The following is a 25,933-nucleotide window of genomic DNA, read 5'->3' on the forward strand; positions in this document are numbered from 1 at the left end:
TTTGAGTAAAAAAGGTGGGGTCTGCACACATATATATAGTCTTGGCCCCAGCTTACATATAACGCCGATTCTCAAGATCCCCACAAGTATTACAATGCATGCATCAAATTCAATAGCTATAGGAGAAGAGGTCTGAGTGATATTGGTGGTAGTCAGACAGTTTCCTAGATGGAAAAGGAATAACAGCCCTATTATAATCTCTTTTAAGGTTACTTTTGTGTTGCCAGGACTTTAAGACATGGTCCATTGTTTCTCCTTGAGAGCTCATTTTATTCTGGCATAGTGGATCCATCCCTTCTCAGCAGTACATACTGCTGCCTAAGCAGTGAGTAACACCTGATAAGGTCCCTCCCAGGATGGCTCGAGTTTCTCTCCACTCCAACTCTGGATCAGGATGTAATCTCCTAGTGAGGATGCACTGGAAATCAAGCGATGGAGTCTGGATCAACAGACCCTGTAGCCTAAGGGATGATAGAGCTGAAGAGAGACCAAGCACATAATTTCAGAGAAACTGATCTTTGGTTTCAAAGGAGGGGAGGCCAGAGGACTGGCTCAAATAAGGTAAACCATGTAGCATTTCATAAGGAGAAATTCCTATGTCTTTCCATGGAGCCATCCTAATCCCGAGCAAGGTTCAGGTAGGCATTTGGTACAGGGTAATCTGGTCTCAAGAACTAGCTTAGTCAGTTGCCTTTTTAAGATCTGATTCATTGTTTCCACTTTTCCCAAAGAGGGTGGGTGCCATGGAGTATGATATTCCCACTTAATATCTAACGGCCTTGTCAATTCTCTAATTATGTTGGCTGTAAAGTAACTCCAATTGTCTAAATCTATATTTTCAGTAAGTCCAAATTGAGGAATTATATTGTCCTTTTCATTTTTAAAAATTTTTATTCATTATTTTGCGGCACTAGGGTTTGAACTCAGGGCTGCATGCTTGCTAGGAAGGCGCTCAACCGCTTGAGCCACTCTACCAGCCCTGAGGAATTGTACTGTCTAAAAGCATTTTAACTACCCCATTGGCAGTGGCACTAGATAGAGGCATAGCCTTGACCCAATTAGTTAGATGGTTCACTATAACCAGTAAGTACTTTAGATGGCCCTCCCAAAGTAATTCAGTGTAGTCCACCTGAACACCTTGAAAGGGCCTCCGGCCCATATTTCATCCCCCTAGAAGTTGCCCCCTTAAGACCTGTTTATTAATCTTCCTACAAGTTAGAGTGCCCTCAGTAATCTGTTTTGCTAGAGTATAGATTCCTGGACATACATAAACTCTGAGAATGGCATCACACATAGCCTGCATCCCCCAATGACTTCCTTGGTGTAATTGGGTTAGCATCTCTCTCGTGATAGGTTTGAAAAGTACTTCCCTCCCATCTGGGAGGAACCATTTTCCTTCTGAGGTCTGGGATGTCCCCAGCTTCCCGAATTGAGCTTTCTCCTGGGGAGTAAAACCAGGGGTTAGGGATGGGGTCTGGATGACAGGAGCAGGGTGTAGCATTGGTATCTCTGGGTGGAGGGCAATTGAAATCTCATCAGCTTAGTTGTTTCCCTGCACCTCAGGGGAGTTGCCTCATTGATGCCCTGGGACATGAATTAGTGGGATCTCCTCAGGAAACATAAGATCCTCTAGCAATCTGACAATCAGCTCCTCGTGTGTGAGGTCCTGTCCTTTGGTATTAACCTCTTTCAGTCCATATTTTCCCAAAAGTATGTACCACACCAAATGCATTTTTAGAATTAGTATAAATCATTCATTCCTTGTCTTTTAAGAATTTCAGTGTTTGATTGAGTGCAAATAATTTACAGATGTGGGCAGACCAATTACTGGGTAACCTCCCTGATTCAATAACTTAATTTGACTTCATCTACCACCAAATATCCATTATGTCTTTTTCCTTAAATAATCCTAGAGGAACCGTCTACAAACAGCCTAAATCCATCCAGAAAGAGAGTTTCCTTGAGATTGGGTCTAATTTTGGTCTGGTATTTGATAAGATCCAGACAGCACTGTCCCATAGGGTCCTGGGCTTTCCCTCCAAGCAGAAATTCTGTTAGGTTTAAATAGTTTTCAGTGGTGAGGACCAAGTCATCCCTCTCCAGAAAGATAGCTTCATACTTTAATATCCTGGAGTCAGTCAACCATCTTCCTGGTGGACCTGGTGGAGTGTGCTATCAAGGACCCTCCAAAGGTTAATTTTTGTCTTTCTTCAGTTAATAGGGATGTAGCAGCAACTGATTAAATACATTCTGGCCATCCTCAGGTTACAAGATCAAGAAATTTGGATAAATAGGCCACAGGTTGTTTCTTTCCTCCACACTCCTGAGTGAGGACCCCAAGGGCTGATCACTTATCTACATTAACAAATAAGTGGAAGGGCTTCTCTAGGAAAGGTAGGGTCAATTCAGAAGGCATGATTAAGGACTTCCTCTGGACTTTCTCTGGCTCCCAACATAAAGGATCAAGATCCTCTTCCAAAACTTTGGAATAAAGGGTTTCAGTACTGAGGGCATAGGATTCTATCCAGAGTCTGCAATATCCAATTAACCCCAGAAATTTCTGAAGTTCTCTTTTGGTCTCTATTCCCTCAGGGCCCAGCCTGCACTTTCCTTTGCTAATTACATGTCCCAAATATTTGACCTCTTCTTCAACAAATTGCAACTTACTTTTCGAGACTCTTAATCCTTGGTGGCCCAAGAAGTTTAGGATACTGATTGTAGTATCTGTCAGTTCTTTCTTAGTAAGTCCAAATAACAGAAGATCATTTACATATTACAATAAATTCATCTGAGAGGGAAGAGCAAATTCCTCTAACACTTGTTCTAAGACCTGGCCAAATAGGTTAGGGGAGTCGGTGAAACCTTGTGGAAGGAATGTTCACCTGTACTGTTGCTTTCTCCCTCTCTGAGGGCCCTCCCATTCAAAGGCAAAGATGTCCCTACTATCCTCCTCCAGGGGGCAGGCCCAGATGCATCCTTTAAATCTACAACACTAAACCACTGATGATCTGGAGGTATTCTACTGAGGAGTGTATAAGGGTTTGAGATGACTGGATGCCTGATGTGAATTATCTGGTTAATGGTCTGGAGGTCCTGTACTAGCCAATAAGATCCATCTGACTTTCTGACTGGCAGGATCATGGTATTAAAAGGGGAAAATTCAGGGTTCTAAAAGGCCATCCTTTCATAGCCACTGGATTATGGGTCTCAGGCCCAGCCTCCCTTCCAGAGATATAGAGTACTGCTTCCTTAGTATTGTCTCACCAGGAGTTTTCAGGTCATTATGAATTGGGGGACTCTATAGCCCTGCTCTGTTTCCATCCCCAGTCCAGACCTTGGGGGGAATTTGGTCCTCAATTTTGCTGTCATCAAATTTAATGAAATCTTAAAGTTCTTTTCTCTAATTTATATTTCTCTGCCCAGCTCAGACATTAAGTTTTTTCCTAGAAGGTTGATCCTGGCCTCAGGTGCAAAAAGGAAATTAACCCATGCCACCCGATCTTGGAACCAGGGTGCTTTTGAAGAGGGGAGCATGAAATTCTTCTCCCTTTACTCTGGAAATTGGGAGCCACCTCAAGGGGAGGGACAGGCCTGAGAGGGCCATGGTGAGAGATGAGTTGGCAGCTCCAGAGTAGACCAAAAGGGTGATTTCTTTTTATTTAGGTCCTACTTTCAAATTCCAAGGGATCCTTGTAGGACCTGACCACCTAAAAGGGCCCTTGATCCGCCATTCTTCCCCAAAGACCATAAGGGGAACTATCTTCACCTCCTGCTCATTTGGAATGTCCTGACTGCCCACACTGTGGCATTTGTTCTCTTTCTTTCCCCCTGAATCTTGTGAGCTTGGCCTTCCTTTCTAGGGTTTCTGAGCAGGTGTTGGCCCAGCTCTCTGAAAAGTGTTTTCTCCTGAGTGATCTGCCCAATTGTGGACAACATGATCCTAGCCTTTTGTTTCTGTTTTTTATCATCTCATCTCACATAAACCTTTTGGGCCTCTCTCAATAATTCCTCCAGACTTCTGTCCTTCCAATTTTCTACTTGTCTTTAATTTCTTCGTAATGTCTGGCCAACTATTGGTCACAAAGTGAAGTTTAAGCATCTCATGTCCCAGGGGATCATCTAAATTTAACCCTGAATATTTTCTCATTGAGTCTTTTAGCCTGTGAAGAAAGTTGGCAGGTCCTTCATCCTTCCCTCATTGTACAGCAAAGGCTTTGTGACTATGTTTTGGAATGGGGAGACAGATTCCCTGATTCCTTTAATGATCATGTTTCTCAAATCCCCCACATCCCTTCTGTTAGTAGGGTCACTGCTATTCCAATGAGGGTCCTAAAGAGGGAATTTCCTGTGTGTGGGCTGAACCTTGGGGCCTGGTGGGTGCTCTCTTTCCCAAGCAGTCATGGCAGCCCTCCTGATCATAGCTCTCTCCTCCCCCCAAAAATAAGATTCCAAAAATAGACATAAGTTCCACCTGGGTGTAAATTTGCTGGTCTAGGAACTGGCCAAGTTGATTCACGACTCCATGCAGGTCTTCTAAAAGGGGTTTTAATTCTCTCTTTAAATTTTGGACTTCTGTGCTTATCAGTGGGGCATCAACAAACCAAAGTTTCCACCCCTAGTTGGGACCTCTCTTGAGTGGATAGAAGGTCTCTGACTATATTTTGGGTGATGAGGGGAAGGGGAGATTCAGAATATCCCTCTGACATTGTTGGAGTTCTCTTCTGAGCCCTGAAAAGGATGAATGTGACCTAAAGCCGAAGCTTTAGGGGTCGAAGCTGATAATTGGGGGCTCAGAAGGAAACTCAGGTTGAGCCTCCTGAGCCTCCTGACTGGAGTCTTCATCCTGATCCTGGGACTCCACTTGAGAAGCCAAGGCCTCCGGATTATAGGGGAGAGGTAAATAAGAAAGGGGGTCCCACTTGGATGAGGTTTCCCTTGGCTCAATTTTGTCCCCCTTTCCTAATTTTAAGGGAAAGAGAAACACGGGTCCCTGTCTCCAACAGAGGGCATATTGAATCTTTTCCTGGCTCCCAGCACTCTTGTCATTAACATATTCCATAAGTAATTGGCAGACCCAGTCCTCTTCTGACCCAAATTTTGGCCAGAAGATGGCTGGTTTGAGAATGGGTCCCTGAGTCCAGATAAAGCAGCAATATCTGATCATTTGCTGCTTCTTTTTGCCTTTGGTTCAAGGATTATCAGATCAATATTTTAACATCTGTCCTAGCAGACTGTCTGGTAGGATTTTATTTTCAGTTTCACCTACCTTAGAGCTCTTTTTACTTGTGGTGTTCCCCATCCTGGTCTACCTGGTTGGTGAGAATGCCCAGTATATGCTCAGCCTCCCTAATTTCTTATTAGTGCCACTACTTGGCAATAAGCAGGTGAGTATAAGCCCCTGTCTATGTCCGCATGGACTGCCAACTAGCTGTATGTATGGCCTCCATACCTACGGAACTGTAGATTGGGGCTCCACATTCACCCCACGTCTCAGACATACTTCATTCGCTCTCACGCAACCTCCAAGATCCTCCCCGACCACTAGAATACTTGGCCAATCAATGGCATTTCTTAGCTTGGTCCGTTTACAGAGTTTCCAGGCTGCAGTGGTGCTTGCTAAGGCTCATTTGCCTGCACCGCCAAGAGAATTCAGGCCCGGAATGAATTTCCAGTCCAAGAGCACAGGTCGCCCAGTACCTCAGGGCCACCACAACAAAGTGGAGGGACATGTTCCCCTTGGGAGAAGGGGCTTCTGAGCACCCCTCTTGGATGGAATAATCCTGGGAGAGCCCCTAAATTGTTAGAAATAAGACCCCCAAAGACCACCAGAGTCACAATTGAAGACAGAAGTGGAGAATTGTTTCAAGAAGGCAAAAATTTACTTCTTTTCTTGCAGTACTTGGGGCTTGAACTCAGGTGCTACACCTTGAGCCACTCCACCAGCCCTTTGTGTGTATGTGTGTGTGTGTGTGTGTGTGTGTGTGTGCTTGTGTGTTGAGTTTTTTCAAGATAGGGTTTTGAGAACTATTTGCCCTGGCTGGCTTCAAATCTTGATCCTCCTGATCTCTGCCTTCTGAGTAGCTAGGATTACGGGTGTGAGCACTGGTGCCCAGCAAAAATTTACTTGTACAGAAGGGTGTGCAGGCACACAGGCATAGCAAGCATGAGGAGTAGGCAGTCTGTCCTCTTTTTATTCCTGACGCAGTGGGTTCTGCCCCTTTACTCGGATTGATGGAGCTTGGGTTCACAGACTGCTCATGATTGGCTGATATTTGACACTGGCCCAGAGGAGGGAGGAACATTTGCAATTTGGCAGGCAAATGGAGCTTAACAAGGATCTGGAAGAAGAACCCAGAACTGCAAGCATTTACATGGCAATACACTTTGATAGAAAAGACTTCTTCCCTCACAGTAAGTTCAATTACCAAATAAGAATAGCCGCATTTCTCCATTGTAAAAAGTACCTCTCCTCCCCACCCCATGCATTTGTTATTTTCAAATAATCTGTGGAGGTGATACTTTGATGTAATGCAAACATGTGGTCCTCTGTCATCTGTTCAGCTAACAGTTTTAGCATCTATTATTGATCCTTACCTGCATTGATTATTTCATTATCCCTTGCAAATATTTTATTTTCTATTTCTTCCATCACTTCAATATTTAGTGTTCTTTTGTATATAAAAGCTTCAATTAGAGCTGGTGGGGTGGCTCAAGGGGTAAAGCACCTGTCTAGCAAGTGTGAGGCCCTGAGTTCAAACCCCAGTGCTGCCAAAAAAAAAAAAGAAGAGGAGCTACTTATTTTTGCTGATTACAGTTGCTATACTAAAAACAGAATAAAACCTAATTTTCCCCTTTCAATTACTCACTCTGAAATTAGGTAACGATTGTAATGCTACCACTGGTACAAACTGTCTGTAGTGAGTTTCATTAATGAGGTCTGATTCTGTACAATGAAGTTAGAATTGATTATCAGGGAAATTGATTGCTACACCTTCTGATACACAATATATTCAGTTCTGCCTGCCTTCTCTACCTTTGATAATTGCTTCAGAGATGTCCCAGACGGTCCTAGTCATCCACCCAGTTCTAGCACTAATAGAAACGGACTTCCAGTAGCATAAACTATAGGGAAAAAAAACCATTATCAGTAGCTGGCAATTATACCACAATTAGATTGTGCATCTGTAGGAGCATGCAAAATGCAATCTAAGGGGCCATTGTGTCTTTTGTGAGCTAGCTATTAGTTTCACAAATCTTTAATCACAAGATTCTTGAAGTTTAGCTCTATCGTTCTGTTGCTTTCTCAATATATTTACTGAAATAAGCCATTTTGCTCCCCTAAGTGCTTTTGTCTGGAAGAAATAATGGATTTTTAAAAGCTTAGTGGTTAGACTTCTAGGTTCTGTTTGGATTTTTTTATAAGCAATTATTTGGGGGGCAGCCATCTTGTTATCCTTAAGCACTTCTTGGTTACTTCCTCCGTGCTGTCACAGGGACTTGCTACAGGTAGTATCTCATCTGCCAAGATTCCTGGAAGGAATACTCCATGCTGGTCAGGATTCTTGGCTTCTTGTGTATGACCAGGGGCTTTTCTCTGCAGCCCTCACCTCTTGGCTCCTCAATTACAAACACTAGATGGAAAGAAAAGGCTGGGATAGCCACTCTTCGATTAACTAAGTCCTTCTCCAACAAGACCAACAACAATTGCCGAAAATTCCTAGCATCTCCTGATCTTTACCTCCCTCTACAGCTAATGAAACCTTTCCAGTCACTGATAAAACACAATGAGCTACATATGCCCAAAGCATCTCTTGTGGTAAGGTCTGCCTGGTTAGCTTATTTGCTCTCAGATTCACTCTTTGCCTTTCTCTTGTCTGTTCCATATTATAGGGCCTGACCCCATGCAAACCACAATTCCCAGTTAATCCATTTCTTATTGATATATAGCAGATTACTATAAACTTAATGGCTTAAAGTAACACTCATTTATTTCTCAGAAATCTGAACTAAATCAGAAATCTGACTAGTTCCGTTGGTTTTCTGCCCAGGATCTCACAAAGTCCAAGTCAAGGTATCAGTTGAGTTCTTGCTTGGAGGCTCTGGGAAAGAATCCATTTCATTTATGTTGTTGACAGAATTAAGTTCCTGGCAACCTTTTTCTTGTTGGCTATCAGTGAGAGACTAGGCCTTGCTCAGTCATTGACTAGAGGGTTTGCCTCAAGAATGGTATGACCTCAGCTCAAAGATGAAGTAGACCATGGTGAAGTTAACTGCTTGAGACCATTGGGTAACATTCTTTATAGCTAGGCAACTAGGTTTTTTTCCTTTTCTTTCTTTTCTCTCTCTCTTTCTTTCTTGATGTTAGGGATTGAACCCAGGGCCTGAAGCATGCTAAGCACAAGCTTTGCCAGTGAGCTATACCTCCAGCACTGGGGCATGAGTCATTTTTATAGAAGGATCTAAGCCTGGGGCTGGCAAACTGGGCCCATAGAACAATTCTAGCCTGTCACTTGTTTTGATACAGACTTGCAAGCTCAAAACTTTTTACATTTTTAATAGTTACTTTTCAAATGGCTTATGACCTATATACTATCTCGCTTTTGGTCATTAGCCAAAATATTTACTGCCTGGCCCTTCACAAAAAACATAATGGAACTCTGAATTCTATTTTGTCTGTTTCTTTGAGACAGGGTCTTGTTGTGTAGCCCAGTCTGGTGTCGAGCTTGTGATCCTCCTGCTTCAGTCTCCCAAGAGCTGGGACTACAGGAGTGGGTCACCACTCTGGGCTGGTACTCTGAATTCTATTCAGAGTATCTTTGTGTTAGCTCAACCCTAGAAAGTCAGAAGAGAGAGTATAGCAGACCTTGATACCTGGGAAGGGAGGAGATAAACAACATTCCTGATAGAAAAGAAACAAAACCCAGAAACATGATAGCAGGGCAGACATAAAAAGTAAGACTGTCATTTAAAACTCCCTGGAACTTAATATAATTTTTAAAGTTTTTGTATAATTTGTTGTAATAAAAATGCTCTTGCTTTAATTTACATATCATTTGGTTACTAATAAAGTTGGATCTTTTTTTATATGTTAATTTGAAAAATTGCAAATGAATGCTATAAATAATATGAACATATTTCTGAACTATAAAAGAACAAAATAGTTAAAATCTATAAAGCTAAAGTTACCTAAAAAGGAAAATATATTAAGGTCCAAATAAAAAATGAGCAAATGTTTACTCTTCTAAATTTGCTAATATTCAAAAAGCCTTTTGGAACATAAAACTGAATCCAAAACTTAATAGTTGGGTATTTTGAAATACTTAGGGTAATTCCTAGTACCTGCTACCAGTTTGCTTCTTTATTGATGTGGCTAAACTGTATAGTCATATCCCCCAAAAGACTCCCATTGACAAAGAAGCAAAACAGAAATGATTTTACAAAGGGAATACAAGGTAATGCACTTGTATGTGTTTTTTTGGAGGTGCTGGGTTTGAACTCACGGTTTCATGCATTGCTAGGCAGATAACCTACCACTTGAGCCACACCCCAGCCTCACCAAATTCTGAATATGGAATACTCTGTGATTAAAGGACTGGTTTTCCAACAAATCAATTGTACTAAAAAAAAAAAGGAGCAAGGGGAAGGATATGGAAGAAAAAATGTACCAGATATAGTAACCAAATGCCATATTTGGGCATTATTTGAAAAAATGTAAAAGACATTTGAGGCTATCATACAATTTAACATAGAGTGGGTATTGGATGAAATCAAGAATCCACCGTTAATTTTGTTAGGCATGACCATGACGTGGTGATGGGGTAGGACGGTAACAGTCCCCACCAGCTGGAACTGTTCCAATTAGTCTAATTTTCCTGCAAGGCCAATGAGCCCCTTTAAAATGCAGAGAACTCACCTGAGCTTCAAAACAGGCTGTTCCGGCCTGTAGCAGCATTTGTCTCCTTGATGCAAGGAACCACACAAGTGACAGGTAAACTGGGAAATGAAGATTGAGAGGCAAATCTGTATTGGTGAACAAGTGATTTTTGTGAACACATCAATTGAGGTGAACAGGGTAAGTTTTCTTACACTGAGGAAGGGTGCCTTAAAAATATACTTGGACGTTAGGGGAAAAGCTGCATGTCTACACAGTGAAGACTTTCTATGAAGTGTCAATTCTTGAAGTCATGGAACCAACCATGAAATTTTCCATTATGTAAAACTATGTGGCAAAGCTGTGAGTGTGGATGAAGATGCTTTGAAGTTGAATGTGTCAACAGGAAAAACCTGGATCAGATTTCTCATGTTGATGCAAATGTTCTTATTGCCAATGAATGCTCAAGAACCTGTGAGAAGCCTGAGCCCCAGAATGTAAGGCCACAAAGAACCAACTGCGATGGTAGGATCAAATGCCAATGGAGACTTGGCTCTGCTAGTATTTGAATTGCTCTTGGGTTTTTAATTTCCCAATTATAAAGTTTTATAACACCAATCCCTCTTTTCTCATAAGCCCTATTAAGTTTACTATAAAGCCAATTGCAAATTTTTTAGGAATGAATATGATGCCATATCAAAAATAACTGCATATCCATGTCATACTTTTGACCACTTACTAGAAATCTGAGGCTGGACAAAGCACTAAAATTCTCTAGACTCTCTCGCTTTTTATATTTTGACAAGTAGATATACCATCTATCTCAAAGGATTTCTAAAGGTGTATATACAAAACACCTAATATGTCATCCAGCACGTGGGAGGGACTGAATAAACAGTAGCTATTTATTATCAAAGGACAAGCTTCCGCTGTCTATCTGCTCCTGCTGAGCCAGGCCAACCAGTCTGCAGGTATTGCGACATGAACACTCAGTGATTTATCCTACCCCCTATTCTGCTCTGCCAAACCACATTGCTGCAACCAGTCTTTCATTGTTTCTCCCCTGGTCTGCAGACTGAAGCTCAAATGGAGCCCACACCCTGAACCACGAACCTGTTTGTTACTAACAGAACTAAGTTCAGAAAACGCAAAGTTTCTGCTTCTTGTAGTGAGTTAATGTCTGGTATGCTGAAGAGGTCCAGTGACAGCTAGTGTCTTAAGCATCCCATTCCCTGTTTGTGATAAACTACAGCCTGGGACACCTTTTTAAAGAAACTCCTAACTTCTGATCCCAAGGCCAGGGCCTCAGTATCTGTCACAGCACCCTAGTGCCCTCCTCGTTGCTTAGCTGAAAAAGTTTGGTTAAGAGAAATTCCCTAGTTCCTGGTCCCCCTCTCCTATTGGCCTCAGTTACCCCAAAGTATCTGCTTTAGTTTCTCTGCGTTGAGGGCAATAAATGCCATCTAGTTTCTTAGTGTCTTACCTATCCTTATACCTCCCTTGTGTGCTCTCCCTAGAGAAAAGATTAGTTCAAGAAGAATTAACCTAGAAGGTAACACACATGCACAGGAAAGCAATGCGAGTCAACTCCCTGTATAGCTATCCTTATCTCAACTAGCAAAACCCTTGTTCCTTCCTATTATTGCTTATACTCTCTCTTCAAAAAATTAGAGATAAGGGCAAATAGTTTCTGCCATGTAGTGACGGGGTAGGGAAGGAGAGGGAGGGGGCGTGGGGGAGTGAGAGAGGGGGTGGGGGAAGGGGGGAGAAATGACCCAAACATTGTATACACATATGAATAAAATAAAAATTAAGAAAAGAAAAAAAGAGAGAGAAATTCCCCAAAGAACCCTACCCAACAGCAGATTCTTTTGCCAGGAAAGACAGATATAAAAGGAACCTGGTCAGATACTCTCAAAGCTTGTTAGTCCCTATCCCAATATGGCTGCCCCACATCTATCTGTAGGACTTGAGGAGAGTTTAAAAACACAGCACTGAGAGATTCTCCAAAGAATAACGACATTTATTTAGGATTGACAGAGTATTACAATGAGAATGCACGTGCCACACTTAACTGTGGATGCATTCAAGGAGATTGGCAATGGGAAGGTTTCAAGGAAAAAAGGGAGAAATTTACATTAGCAACTTGGATACTAAGCTCTATGATCAAGGAGGCCCAAGGCAAGGCTTGGTCTCAGCTCATTGGTGGAGGTGCCATTGCTGGGCAAGTGTTCTGTAGTGAACATCTTTTCTGAATTGTTGCAACCTTGAAGACTATTAAAAATAAATTTTGTTATATAAATCTGAGAATATATATATGAGACCTACAAAGCATGGGGCATGTGTAGAAGGAGAAGAAATTTGCTGGACCTTTAGAAAAATTTTTTATTTTTTTCTGATTCAACTCAGGCTTCAAACTCGGGGTTTTGTGCTTGTAAAGCAGTTACTCTAACCACCACTTGAGCCTCCAGTCCATTTTGTTCTGGTTATTTGGAGATGGGGGGGTCTAACAAACTATTTGCCTGGGCTAGTCTTGAACCATGATCCTCCTGATCTTAGCCTTTCCTATAGCTAGGATTACAGGTGTGAGCCACAGCATCTGGCAGTCTTTTTTTTTTTTTTAAAGAAAGTTCTTGAGAACCTACTTACCTTAGACAGACGTGAGCCTTCCTCTTCATAATTTCCCAGCTTCCCCAACTCCAAATTTGACTGGGCTCTGATCAAAATAAATAAATAAAAATCTTTCATCTTGGTGTGTTCCACTTTTCACAGGCTCAAAAGCAAACTGCCTGGCAGGAGGCCTTGGGGGCTTCTCTGTAAGACGCCTCAGATTCATACCTGGTCTTTCCTCTCTGGTTGCCTGGGAACTGATGGGGTCTCTTACTGTGCAAACCTTCCTACACCTTCCTGCTCAGCATGTCCTGACCCAGGGCATCCCCCAGACCCCATCCAGTATCAGATGCCTCTGAGGGTTCTGTCCAGGGTGAAGATATAACTCAGGAAGAAGAAAAGGAGAAACAGAAGTGGGTAGAGCAAGTAGGAGACAGAAAATAAAGGTAAGAACAAGGAGCAAGTAGAAAGAAACAAGAAAGAACATAATTTATGCCCGCTGTGTTATGTGCTGACATCATACATCTCCTCATTTTAAAAATACCTAAAAGTTCTTAGGAAAGAATAACAGGATTATATCCTGAAACAATTCAGTTTTGTTGTGAAAGTTTGTTTCCCATGAAAATGATGAAATAAAGGTGGGAAGTTTTTGACTAGCTAAGAGATCTGTCAAGTATTTAGACTTTACTCAACCCGCCTCACTGTTCATTTTTTTTCCAAATGCAGTCAATCATGGAGGTATGACCAGTGCCAACTGGGTCATCCATCCAAAAATGCCTGCATAGAGCTTTCTTCTCAGTGTGTTGTTCCTGGGGAATGAGCTAACGGAACAGACAGATCTCAATTCTTTCCAACAAAGTGCTTCCTGACTTGTATCCTCAGAGAGAGGATACTTGTCCTGCTCACAAGTAGTCAGAGAACATGTTCTGGAAAGGAGAGCTCTGAAAACATAAGAGGGGCCCATTTTCCAAAAAGGGGGAAGAAAAATAGGTGACCAATTGATTGCCAATTTTTTTCTAGGTAAAATGTGTAATTACTTAACAGTGAAAGGTCATTGTGAAATGGAGAAGAAAATGATGAATTATGATATGTGCATTGTGGGAGGAAGAACTAGAGGAGAATGTTAACAATTGAATCTTATAAAAACTCATTGGTTTTCACCACCATTCTTGACAAGAGAAAGGGGCAAAATAGAATGTCAAAATTGACACAATAACTTAGGAAAATAGAAAAACATAGGTCAATAGAAGTAAGCGACAATTTCTATTCTGAAAGTCTAGAGCCATCTGGTTGTCTTAAAGATACTGTCACAAAAAATAAACCTTAATAAAATTGCCACAAACTTACTAGGCTCTTCTTTCTAAATAAATAAACAGGATTGAGTAAAGATTATTGCTTCAATATTTGGGTAAATTCCAAGAATAGCTCATATTTCTAAAATTAAAGCCAGCTCAATTTAAAAGTTTTATGAAAAGCTTAACTGGGGCTGTTTCTGAATTAAACCCAAAAAAATTCAGCTTGATCTGTTCTATTTAGAGTTATCTGTTTTTACCTCTATCAGAAAGATTACCCTGAAGGGAAAGAAAGGGCCTTTGTTCCTTTATGCATGAAGAACATGTTCTGAAAATATAGACATCCAATATTTATCCAAGCAAGCGTTTAAAGTGCTCTTTTGTGAGATCTATATACGTAGTATAAGTGCTAAGAATGCATTGGAAGTGTGTATTAATTATCTACGCCTGCATTTAAAAAAAAATTACCCCAACCCTTAAGAGCTTCAAACAGCCTTTGTTATCTCACATAGTCTCTAGGGTCAAAAATCCAGGGGTGGCTTAGGTGGATGATTCTGACTCATGAAATTGTCATTAATCTATCACCTCAGGCTGAAGTCTGCTGAAGACTTGACAGGAGCTGGAGAATCTGATTCCAAGCTTATTTACATGGTGCTTGACAGCCGTCAATCTCTTACCACTTGAGATTCTCACTACATGGCAGTTGGCTTCCCATAGAGTGAGGGATAAGAGATAGAAGCTACAATGCCTTTTATACCCTGATTTTGGAAGCGACATTCCATATCGCTTCTCACACATTCTGTCACACAGATGGATTCTGGTTAAATGTGAGAGGGGACAATACAAGGAGGTGAGTACCAGGAAGAGACCATCTTGTGGGCTGGCTTTCAGAGTCAGCCCTCAGGTCCTCCATGAATCATGTCTCTTCCATGTATAAAATACACTCATTCTATCCTGGTACTTTGAAAGTTTTCATCCCATTATAATGTTGGCTCAAAGTCTTGTCATTTACATCAGATCTTGGTGCACATGAGGTCTCTCAGGTATACTTCCTTAAGTACAGTTCCTCTCAGTCTAAAAACCTGTGACCAAAAGAGCCAGCATGCACACACCCAGAAAAAATGATGGAAGAGGAATGGTATAAACACCTGCATGAATTATTAATCCAAAGGGTACAGGGTTGGAGGAGTGGCTCAAGTGTAGTGTGTCTGTCTAGCAAGTACAAGACCCTGTGAATCTTCTATAAATTTTGTCAGGTCATTTCCATTAGACAAAAGTCACACTCCAAAATTTTCAAGATGAAACCTTTTCCATCTTGGGATTCTGCTGAAGGGAGATGCTCTTATGCTTCTTAGAAGCCTTATTTTTGAGAGGATCTGTGAGCCATGATCTTAAAACTTTAGAAGACTGCCATGGCTTAAATGGTGAGTGTCCCCCAAATGCCCATATGTTAAAGACCTGATTCTCAGTGTGGCACTATTGGGAGGTGGTAGAACTTTTAGGAAGTAGGGCCTGGTGGGAGGGCTTTAGGTCATTGGGGTCATATCCTCAATATGACTCCTGGGTGTCTCTCTGTCTTTTTCTTTGCTCTGGTTGAACATACAATCATTTGCTTACTGATGACACATAGGCTCACCAGTGCCATCACCATGCACTGTTAGGTGAGGGAGTCAAGGGGAAATTCTTGCTGAGTCTGCCCTTCATTATTTGGACTTTGAACCTTCAAAATTGTGATCTAACTATACCTTTTCTTTTTATGTTAGATGCTTTGGGGATTTTATTATAGTAATACAAATCTAATATAAAGGCCTACTGTATGACTCTCTGAGGCACTACTTTTAACCTTTCTGAGGTCATACTAACGGATTTTATAGTCATTCCCTCAGCTTCATCTTTAGGCCATGTTTCCATGGCAATACCCTGGAATTGACCTTTGCAGTTAAACCATTTCTTAATTTTAGAATTGTTTGCTATTTGTACAATCTGGGAATTTTTACAACTAAGAAGTCCTGGCTCTTTCTTTATTTAGCTTATCTGTCTCCTCTTGCATTTTATTATAAGGGACTGGAAGAAACCAGGTGGCACCTTCAACACTCTGGCTGAAAATTTCCTTAGTTAGATCACCCAGTTCATTGCGAACATTTTCTGCTTTCCACATTACTGTAAACAACATGTAAGAATTCCCTGTCCTTCTGTTCTCAATAAGATTTATCTCACTTTCTTTTAAACCTCAACCAGCAGCCTGGCCAAAGTTCAAAATTCTACCAACAGTCTATTCAAGGCTACTTAGGCTTTCACTACCATGCTCTGTAAATTCTTTCCAGCTACCTCCACTGCCTAGGTCCAAAGCCATGCCTACATTTTAGGTATTGATTATGGTAGTCCCACATTCACAGGTATGAATATCTATAAATAGTTATATATTATAATATACCAAATTATTCTGAAATTTGACAGCTTGAAGCAATATTTATTATCTCATACAATTTCTGAGAACCAGGAATCCAGGGACAACTTAATTAAGTTGTTTGGGCTCAGGCTATCTCATGAGGTCTCAGTAAAGCTGTCATCCAGGGCCACTGTCTTCTGAAGGCTTGAATGAGGCAGAAGGTTCCACTTCTCATCTCACTCACATGGTTGTTGTCATGTGGACTTCCCCATAGGACTGCTCATTACTTTGGGGGGAATGAGGGAAGGGAGGGAGAGAAAGAGGGAGAGAGAGAGGAATAGAGAGAGAGAGAGAGCGAGAAGAGAGAAAGGCAGACTACAGTGTATTTTATAATGTAATCTCAGAAGTGACATACTGTCACTTCTACAAAATTGTATTAGTCACACAGACTAACTCTGGAACAATGTAGGAGGGTGTGAATACCTGAAGTTGGAATTACTAGGAGTATTTTTGGAGGCTATCACAGAGTATGAAAAGAAAATTCTTTCCCTTTTCCAATTGAAAAATAGATGCAATATAAGCAGAGAAGTAAAAATAATACCTGTATTATTAATAAAGGCTAAATTGGGGGAGGCTTAGATATGTGGCTGTGACGAACTTCAACACTTGACCTCAGAGCTAGACTTACCCACCCAATTACAGAAAGAACACAATTTTTGCCTCCCCCCACACCAGCTTATCACATAGACAATAAAACAAACAGTACTATTTCTCTTAGCAGAAATCTAAGAGAGTGGGAACAAGCACGCTTGATCAGAGTAAGGAGTGGAAAAGAACTAACTATAGTTCTCCACACAGACAGAATATGGAAGCATTTACCATGATTTCTCTGGGAAGTTGAGTTTGCAGTGACTCAGAGCACAATTATAGGTGTCACTTGTGCAATAAAATGTCTTAACAAAATCTGCCCCACCCCTCCATCAGATCAGAGAAGGGTTAGAAGGTCTAACAGGGTTAGAAGGTCTAGCCTTCTCTGCTGGGACCCACCCCTGGAGGATTTTCATTCATTTACAAGTTCCCAGAAAATGCTGATGCAGCTGGTCTTAGAGACTACTCTAAGAACCACTGGTCTAACATTAGCCAAGTATCTACACTGTGTTGTTGCTTTATATGCAGCCTGTTTTTCATTTGCCATCTCTTTAATCTTCATAGCAATATAAGAGTCTCATTAACCTCTTTTCTATATTAGACAGACAAGGATACCAAGGCCCAGAAGTGAGGCAAGTTTCCATCCTGCTATCCACACAAAGCCAATTTCCAAACCAGGTCTGACTCCAAAGCCTGTGCTCTCTCTTCTATACCAGCTGCCATCAGTTACTAAGGACTGAACATTGATGGGAAGCAGGGAATAGATTGAGACTAAACAATAATTTCCTAGTATTATTTTCTACTAACCACTTCTCATCTTCTTGACCTGTGGTCTCCAGCACAATTTCCTTCATTTTCATGTCTCAAAGCTAATTGCATGCTACCTACAACATATTCAATTTTATCTTACTTCCATACATGTCAGAAAAAGTTTACCTTTTGGGAGAAAGATTAGGACCTTCAATTTACAATGACCTAGCATTCTAAAAGTTCCATGAAAGAAATTAGAAAATGTCTAGCATACCAAATATCTAGCTTTCACCCTCCATGCCCACTCTCCCGTTCTTACTGTCTGGGAGGTGGACCTCTATGGACTACATCCCTTGCCCTCTGACTCCATTGGGTTCATTCTCCCCAATTGTGAGCACAGAATGAAAGATTTCCCTATTACCCTTCCTAAAGGGTCAACTCAGAATGACTGTGTTCTTCCACAAAGGACATAGGTCCTCCCAGGGCAGCAACCGTGAATGAACTTTTCCTTCAGAATTCAGGAACTCTTTCCTCCTTTGTTCCTTCAGGTATAGGGGAAGTACTAGCCTCTAGTGTCCTGCACTTTCCCCATGGCTTCCTTCTCTCTATCTATGCTTTGTAAACAATCCGCTCATTGCTGCCTTCTCCAGTTATGCTCACTTGAGCATGTGTTTTTCTCCTGAGACCCTGAGTGAACACCAATCTAAGCACAGTTTATAGTTTTGCTTTCTTGAAACTAGCCCAAGTGACTTAGCTTTAGGCTCCTGTCTTCCTCCTAGAAATTGGTCTGTTGTGGGAGTTTGCTAGCTGAGATAGGAGTCTCTGAGGCAGATTAGCAGGAAGCAACATTTATTGTTCTGGCACTGACCCAGCTGACTCCTATCCAAAGGCTGAGACCTGAGAACAAAGGGGGTCTCACCTTATATACCCTTGCAAGCAGGTTACAGAAGCAAAAAGCAAAGCTTAACTCACATATGGCTGCATGTGACTTCATTGGCTATTTCATTTCCCCAGCGCTATGTGACCTTCTTGTTTCAATTCTTTAAGTTTTCTCTCTCTGCTTTGCTCTCCCCTCCCCCTGTTTTGTCTTCAGAACACCAGCCTGTCTGTTTCCTTTCTGGCCTTTCCTTTCTTGCTACAGGTCACTTCCTGGAATTCCTGCTGCTGTCCAGATGGTCAGACCTATACCAGCACTCTTGGTTAAAAGGTGCAAAACACCAGCTTCTAGCCTCCATATGTTCACTTTGTTGGTAGGCCAAATGGCAAGAGAACTTGGAAGGTGCTGCTGGCAAAATGCCTATCATCAAAATTACTGCTAAATTTTAGAACACCACAGTTTTCTCCTTTACAGTAGGCATTTATCTTAACAGGGGGTAAATTATCCCTGGAAGAAAGATAGAGATAAAATTGTCAGTCAAAGACAATTTTGTTAAATTAGTTTCAGAGGTTTTTCTATTTTGGCAGCTACCTGCAAGCCTGGTTTAAGAAAAGAGAAAGATAAAATCCATCTAGATTCTAGAACAATGGCTCCCAAGGTGTGTGAGGAAGATGGTTCTCACTGTCTTCTGGAAGGCATTTTGGAAATTGTAGAGAGTCTTTGATTTTGGGTCAAAGGCCAGGGATGCTTGTCTGCCTGTGGTGAAAGAGATGGTCCCACACAACAGAATAACCCTGCAGGAACTCTACCATTCCAAGAATACTTATGTTGCTGTAAAACCTGCTTATAATTATCCAGGCAAAGGACTTGTTTGTTTTACAGAAGAAAGATATTGAGAGTGGATAAGGATAGTGTATACATTTGTATATGTATGGTTTTCCTATTCAGCAAAATTTCCAGGAGTATAGCTGCCATATAAGTTGCTGCAAATACCACAAAAGTTGAGGACTATCATACATTGTTTTGTTTTAATTTTACCAAGTTGGTCATGATTTGGGAAAAAAGAGCACAACTGTAAGCCTACATTTGTAGCCCAAGCATTGAAAGTGATTCTACAAAAAAGTGTCTGACAGACAACTTTATTATGCCTTAGACCTGTGGAGTTACATTCTACTATACATGCTGAAATTTATAAAGAAAATTTCTCTATACTGTTTTTTTTAAGAAAAAAACCAATCAGCATGATACACTAATGAAAATATAAAAAGTAGGTACAAAGAACATACTTACAACTATCTCATTTTGGAATAAAGATGTATGGAAAGTACTTCTGTAGAAATGGGCACTCAGTCTGATAGATTTGAGACTCACAGACCTAGGATAAGGTGTTCAGTAGATCACCTTGGTGGATGTCTCTGAAGGAGAATCCTTCTTGGGGCGAAATCACCATGAAGGAAGTTATGTAGAGAGAAGTGGAAGGAAGGCCATGGTATATCAGGGGTCTTCTAGTGTGTTTAAGACCTCTGATACACAATGGTCCACATTCTTTATTAATACTATGTACTGTTGTTTAAATTACCAGCTTCTTTCAAGACCCTGTGGCATTCATCTCCCATTTTTATCTGGCATGTAACAGATGTTCAATGAATGTTAAAAAGACTCATTCAACAAAAGTCATCTTTAATTAAAGATACTACCACCTAGTTCTCAAAACACCAATCAAATGAACAACCCTATTTGTGACTTCTTTATAAAGGGATCCCGATTCTATGATATTTATATTAAACGGTTTAACATTGGTGGGCATAATTTCCTATATAACCTTGAATTGTTATCTGTTGTGGCTATCTGGCCAAACTGAGGGCTTCAAGGTTTCAAATAAACCAGGAGCTGACTTACTTTTTTGTAGTTTTTATATTTCACTTACGTCTTTACAAGTTAGGAAATGTCTTATGCATTTTTTGGTGTCCTGTATGAACACAGGAAACAGACACTAGAAACAGAGCTTCTTTATTAAAAAGGAAAATTAAGTGAATGCCATATTCTGAATCCCACCTACTTCACCTTCTCACTCTTCCTCATGCTTTAGCCCCCTCTTTCCCTGACCTGTCAACTCTGGCCAAGAAGTCCTTCATCTTGTGTCCAATACTTGGTTGTGAGAGCTACAGCAAGGGTAATTAAATGATTTCTTACTTGCTTCTCCTGCTAAACTCTCCAAGCTTTTTCATTCTTTCTCTCATATCTGTCTCGCAATAGCTTGTGCTTAGTCAATCGTTCAACAAGTTCTGTTTGCCATGCTGAAAATGGCAATATTAACTCACCACTCACTGCTGCACTGAAGAGCCAAGACAGATAGATACACCTCATGCATTCCTAGTTCATTTGCTATTGCTGCATTCAACATCACACCCTAGGAAAGTTATAAGAAACAAAAGGTTTATTTTGACTCATGGTTTCTGTCCAAAGTTCAGGGGCCATATCTGGGGATGACCTTTTTTCTTGGACAAGTCTCATGGTGGTGCAGGGCATCACATGGAGAGACAGGAAGTGTGAAAGACCTACCCAAACTAGCTTTTTATTATTATTGTTTTTGTTGTGCTGGGTGTGGGTACATTGTAGCACTTACAAAGTTTCTTACAATGTATTAAATATACTTGAATTCCCCCTCAACCAGTGCTCTACCCATCCCCTCTCTCCTGATTCCTGGAACAGTTTCCACAGGTATCGTTTTTGCATTTACATACGTGTGTACACATTGTTTGCCCCATATTCATCCTCCTTCCCCTACCCCCAGCAGAACCTGTTCAGCCCTCCTGTTCTCTGATTTTGTAGAACAAAAAACATAAAAGATAAAATGAGAAACACGATGTTTCACTAGTTTGAGATAAAGATAGCTGCACAGGGAGTTTCCTTGTGCTGTCTTGTGTCGTTCCTATGCGTATGTGTATTGCAGCTGCAGTTGGTTTGCCTCTTCCAGTCCTCTTCACTCCTCCCTAGTCTGCTTCCCATGGTGGCCCCGGCCAATTTAAAATTTCTGTATTTATTTCTATAAGGTGAGCACATCAACTTCATTCAAGTTTTTGGTTTCCTTCCCTTGCCCTACCCCTCCTGTGCACAGCCTCCCCTTAATGTGACCAGTGTCCCATAGTATTGCTGAATTTGTTTTAGGTCTGCAGTCCACATATGAGGGACAGGACCTGTTTTTCTTGTCCTCTGTTTATTTTTTTTTTAATATTGTTTAAGATATTTATACAGGGAGTTTCATTATGGTATTTCCAGTATATGTGTATTATATCCCAAACTGGCTTAGATTTCAACATGGATTTCAGAGGGGACAAACTATATTCAAACAGTTGCACACATGGTTCTCATTGAACACCATCTTACACAACTTCTATGCCTTTTACACCTTCTTCTCCAGCCCCATGTCTCCTCTGTCTCATTCACCAACTTCCCCCTCCGTGTAGTTAAGGCTGGGAGGTACAAGCAGTTCTATTCTTAGTCATGTATTTGATTGTTGAGTTTAGTATAGAGGTTGTCAAATTTTAACATGTTGGGTCTTACCTCCAGAGTTTCTAATTCAGCATGTTGGTGTGGAGCCCAGGGATTTGTATTTGCAACAATTCCCCAAATGATACTTGTCTGGAGACCATACTTGGAGAATCACTGGCTGAGCAGAACATGCTATAGTCATTTGTTATGCTCATACTACATACCCATCTTTATTTTTTTTTTTATTATTCATATGTGCATACAAGGCTTGGTTTATTTCTCCCCCCTGCCCCCACCCCCTCCCTTACCACCCACTCCACCCCCTCCCACTCCCCCACCTCAATACCCAGCAGAAACTATTTTGCCCTTATCTCTAATTTTGTTGTAGAGAGAGTATAAGCAATAATAGGAAGGAACAAGGGGTTTTGCTGGTTGAGATAAGGATAGCTATACAGGGCATTGACTCACATTGATTTCCTGTGCGTGGGTGTTACCTTCTAGGTTAATTCTTTTTGATCTAACCCTTTCTCTAGTTCCTGGTCCCCTTTTCCTATTGGCCTCAGTTGCTTTAAGGTATCTGCTTTAGTTTCTCTGCATTAAGGGCAACAAATGCTAGCTAGTTTTTTAGGTGTCTTACCTATCCTCACCCCTCCCTTGTGTGCTCTCGCTTTTATCATGTGCTCATAGTCCAATCCCCTTGTTGTGTTTGCCCTTGATCTAATGTCCACATATGAGGGAGAACATACGATTTTTGGTCTTTTGGGCCAGGCTAACCTCACTCAGAATGATGTTCTCCAATTCCATCCATTTACCAGCGAATGATAACATTTCGTTCTTCTTCATGGCTGCATAAAATTCCATTGTGTACATACCCATCTTTAAAGAGATCTCCAATTGTGTTAAAAACATGAGTCTCCTGTCATAAAATAGCTGCAGGTATCAGGATGCAGATAGAGATACTCTATAGTACCAAGAGGTTCTGGAATGCATCCCAAACCTCTTAAAGCAAACCTGCTTCTGTCTTTAGGTTAGGCTGGGAAGAGAAAGGGCTACTTCCCATGGAGAAGCCACGTTGGGACCTGGCAAGAAACAGAACTCATCCTTACGCAGATCTAGATGTTCACAGCGATGCCCATTTCTTAACCCCACCTAAATGGGGACTTCACAATTCTAACAACTTGGCTGAATCTGAAGATATTCCAGTGCTTTGCTTATTTTCTAAAACATTTGTTATTTGGTTCACATTTAGTAGTTATCATTTATTGCCCGACAGGAACAAACTTTCTAAAAAAATGTAGAATTGAAATACAATGTTTCTTCAGCTATGATTTTTTTAGCATGCGTGCTTTTTCTTTTCTTTTCTTTAAGTGAACTTTTTTTAATCAGATAACTCCTTAATTCTGGCTATATTTGTAAGCAGCTATTTGTTTATTTTTTCCTGATGACCTTTTCCTTTTTAGATTTCAACTCCTGCAGGGAAAGGAAGTTTATAATAGAGTAATATTTTTGAAAAAACAACTAATGCTTCCTACATTACCTCTGCCCAGACAGTCAAGGCCAGACCAGATAATCCCACAGAAGGATTTCTCCTGCAAAGCATAGCTGTGAACGAGCATAGAGAGACATCCAGTTGGAGTGGTGAGTCTTATGTAATCAGCGACAGAGCCAGCCAGGGAGGAAGAGCCAGATGGATTTCTAGGAGAGAGTACACCCAAAACAGAGTTCCCTTTCTTAAAATTGACAAAGACCTGAATGGGGACTTCAAATAGAAAAGATGAGACTTTATTAAATTAAGAATGGTTTTCTACACTCCCAAATTTTGGACTGGGACCCATATCTACTAAACATGCAAGCTCAATAATGTTATATTGTCTAATATTATGAGTTTCTCAAGTTGGGACTTTGGGGGGGTTATCAAAATCTAACTGACTATTCTTTGGGAGATAGTCAACCTATTTCCTTTTCTTTCTTGACAAAACATTCTGAGCATCCAAACTGTATATATGATGAACACTTGTGAACTCACCACTGTGAGTTAGATTCATTTGAAAATCTTTTGTGCTTTCCCTCTAATCTCATGTCCCTCTCCTAAAGTAAGTGTAGCCATGAATGTCTTACACTATGCATAAATGCAAGCCCCTATAAACAATAAATAGTATTACTTTGCTTATTTTAAGATTTATATAAATACCATATTACATACCCTTCTATAATTATGATTTTACTCCACATTGTGGTAAGTGATACTGAGGCACATGGCTCCAGTTCACTAGTTTATAGAACTATATCACAACTTGACTAGCATTTTTTCCAATTGATTGCGATGTTGTTTTCAATATTTTGCTTTTATAAAGAAAAAATTCAATGGGTTCCTCTATAAATTTCATCTTGCACACACATGCAAAACTTTATCTAGGATACACGCTACAAGTAATATTGCTGGACTGTAGATGTGCACACCTCCAACTTTGCTAACTATTGTCAGGTTGCTTTCTAAAGTGGTTTTCTTCTGTTAGCAGAGTGTGAGAGTTCCCATTGCTCCACATTCTTATCAACTCTCGGTTTTTATACTGAAATGGTATATTATTTGAAAATTAAATATATATGATTATTAGAGAAACTGAGCATCTTTTCCCATGTTTGCTGGTAAATATGACACCTTCTTCACAACCATTTTTCTTTTGGCCTTAAAACTTACAGTTACGAGTTGCTGTAGGTCCTGACTCCAAGATAACAGTGCCCAGCGCATGGGTCCAGAACCCACTTCTGCTCAGTCTCTAATTACAGGTTTGAGGGACCATGGACAAGCCAGGGTTCACAGCCTCACTGGTGGCTGCTGGGGGAGCAGGTGTCTCTGTTGACATGATGTTACTTCATCTGGACACCATTAAAACCAGGCTGCAGAGTCCCCAAGGATTTAATAAGGCTGGTGGTTTTTGTGGCATATACGCTGGCATTCTTTCTGCTGCTATTGGATCCTTTCCTAATACTACTGCATTTTTTCTCACCTATGAATATGTGAAATAGTTTTTTCACACTGGTTTAACTTCCTGTTTTGTGCCTATGAAGCACGTTGGCTGCCTCTGCTGGAGAAGTGGTTGCCTTCCTAATTCGATCTCCTTCTGAAGTGGTAAAACAGAGGGCACAGATACCTGCTTCATGAAGAACATTCAGATTTTCTCGGACATCTTGTATGAAGAGGGCATCCAAGGATTGTATTGAGGCTATAAAAGCAATTTTAAGAGCGATCCCTTTCTTTTTGGTCCAGTTTTCCTTGTGAGAGTTCTTAAAAGCCCTCTGGTCCTGGAGACAAGGTCATATGGTGGATTCTTGGCAGTCAGCAGTGTGTGGAGCTTTTGCAGGTGTCTTTGCAATTGCAGTCACCACACCTCTGGATGGGGCAAAGACAAGAATTATGTTGGCAAGGCTGGTTCCAACACTGCTAGTGGGAACATGTTCTCTGCCTTGCACAGGGTCACAGGGACTGGCAGGATTATTTGCAGGTGTCTTCCCATGAATGGCAGCTATCAGCCTGGGAGGGTTCATCTTTCTGGGTGCTCATAACCAAACCAACAGCTTGCTGTTAGAAGTGGGTGGAAAGAGCCTCTGATGTAGAGAGGCTGCATGTGTGCTTCCTTGAAGAAAGAGACTGCTGTGTGGACTCTGTCTTCCAGTGAGTGGCTGCTTAGCTACTCAAATAGCAAAACTCAGTGCTGAAGTACAGTGCTGCTTTATCGTGACTCTGTGTCCTCCACAGTATAGACTGGCTGGAGTTAAGTCATCTTCCTGTGGCCGGAAAGAGGATACCATGTCCATGATGGGACTCTGAACTGTCTCTGAGACCCCTCAATGAATGAGCTTGGCTATGTTGAAGCCAGCCCCTTCAGAGCAGTCATTCACTCAGTATGGCAGTTTTCTTTCCTGCCACCTGATGGATTTGCCAGAAAGCTGAATTGGGAAAAGGAAGGAGACTTGGAACAGAAATTGTCTATGTGGATGCTTGT

General features: G+C 41.1%; 1 pseudogene; it reads left to right on the plus strand.

Moving 5' to 3' along the window:
• Nucleotides 1-24,996: 24,996 nt before the first annotated feature.
• Nucleotides 24,997-25,539, plus strand: LOC109691804 (mitochondrial S-adenosylmethionine carrier protein-like; annotated as a pseudogene).
• Nucleotides 25,540-25,933: the final 394 nt, after the last annotated feature.

Source organism: Castor canadensis, chromosome 6, assembly GCF_047511655.1.
Source record: "Castor canadensis chromosome 6, mCasCan1.hap1v2, whole genome shotgun sequence".
NCBI lineage: Eukaryota > Metazoa > Chordata > Mammalia > Rodentia > Castoridae > Castor > Castor canadensis.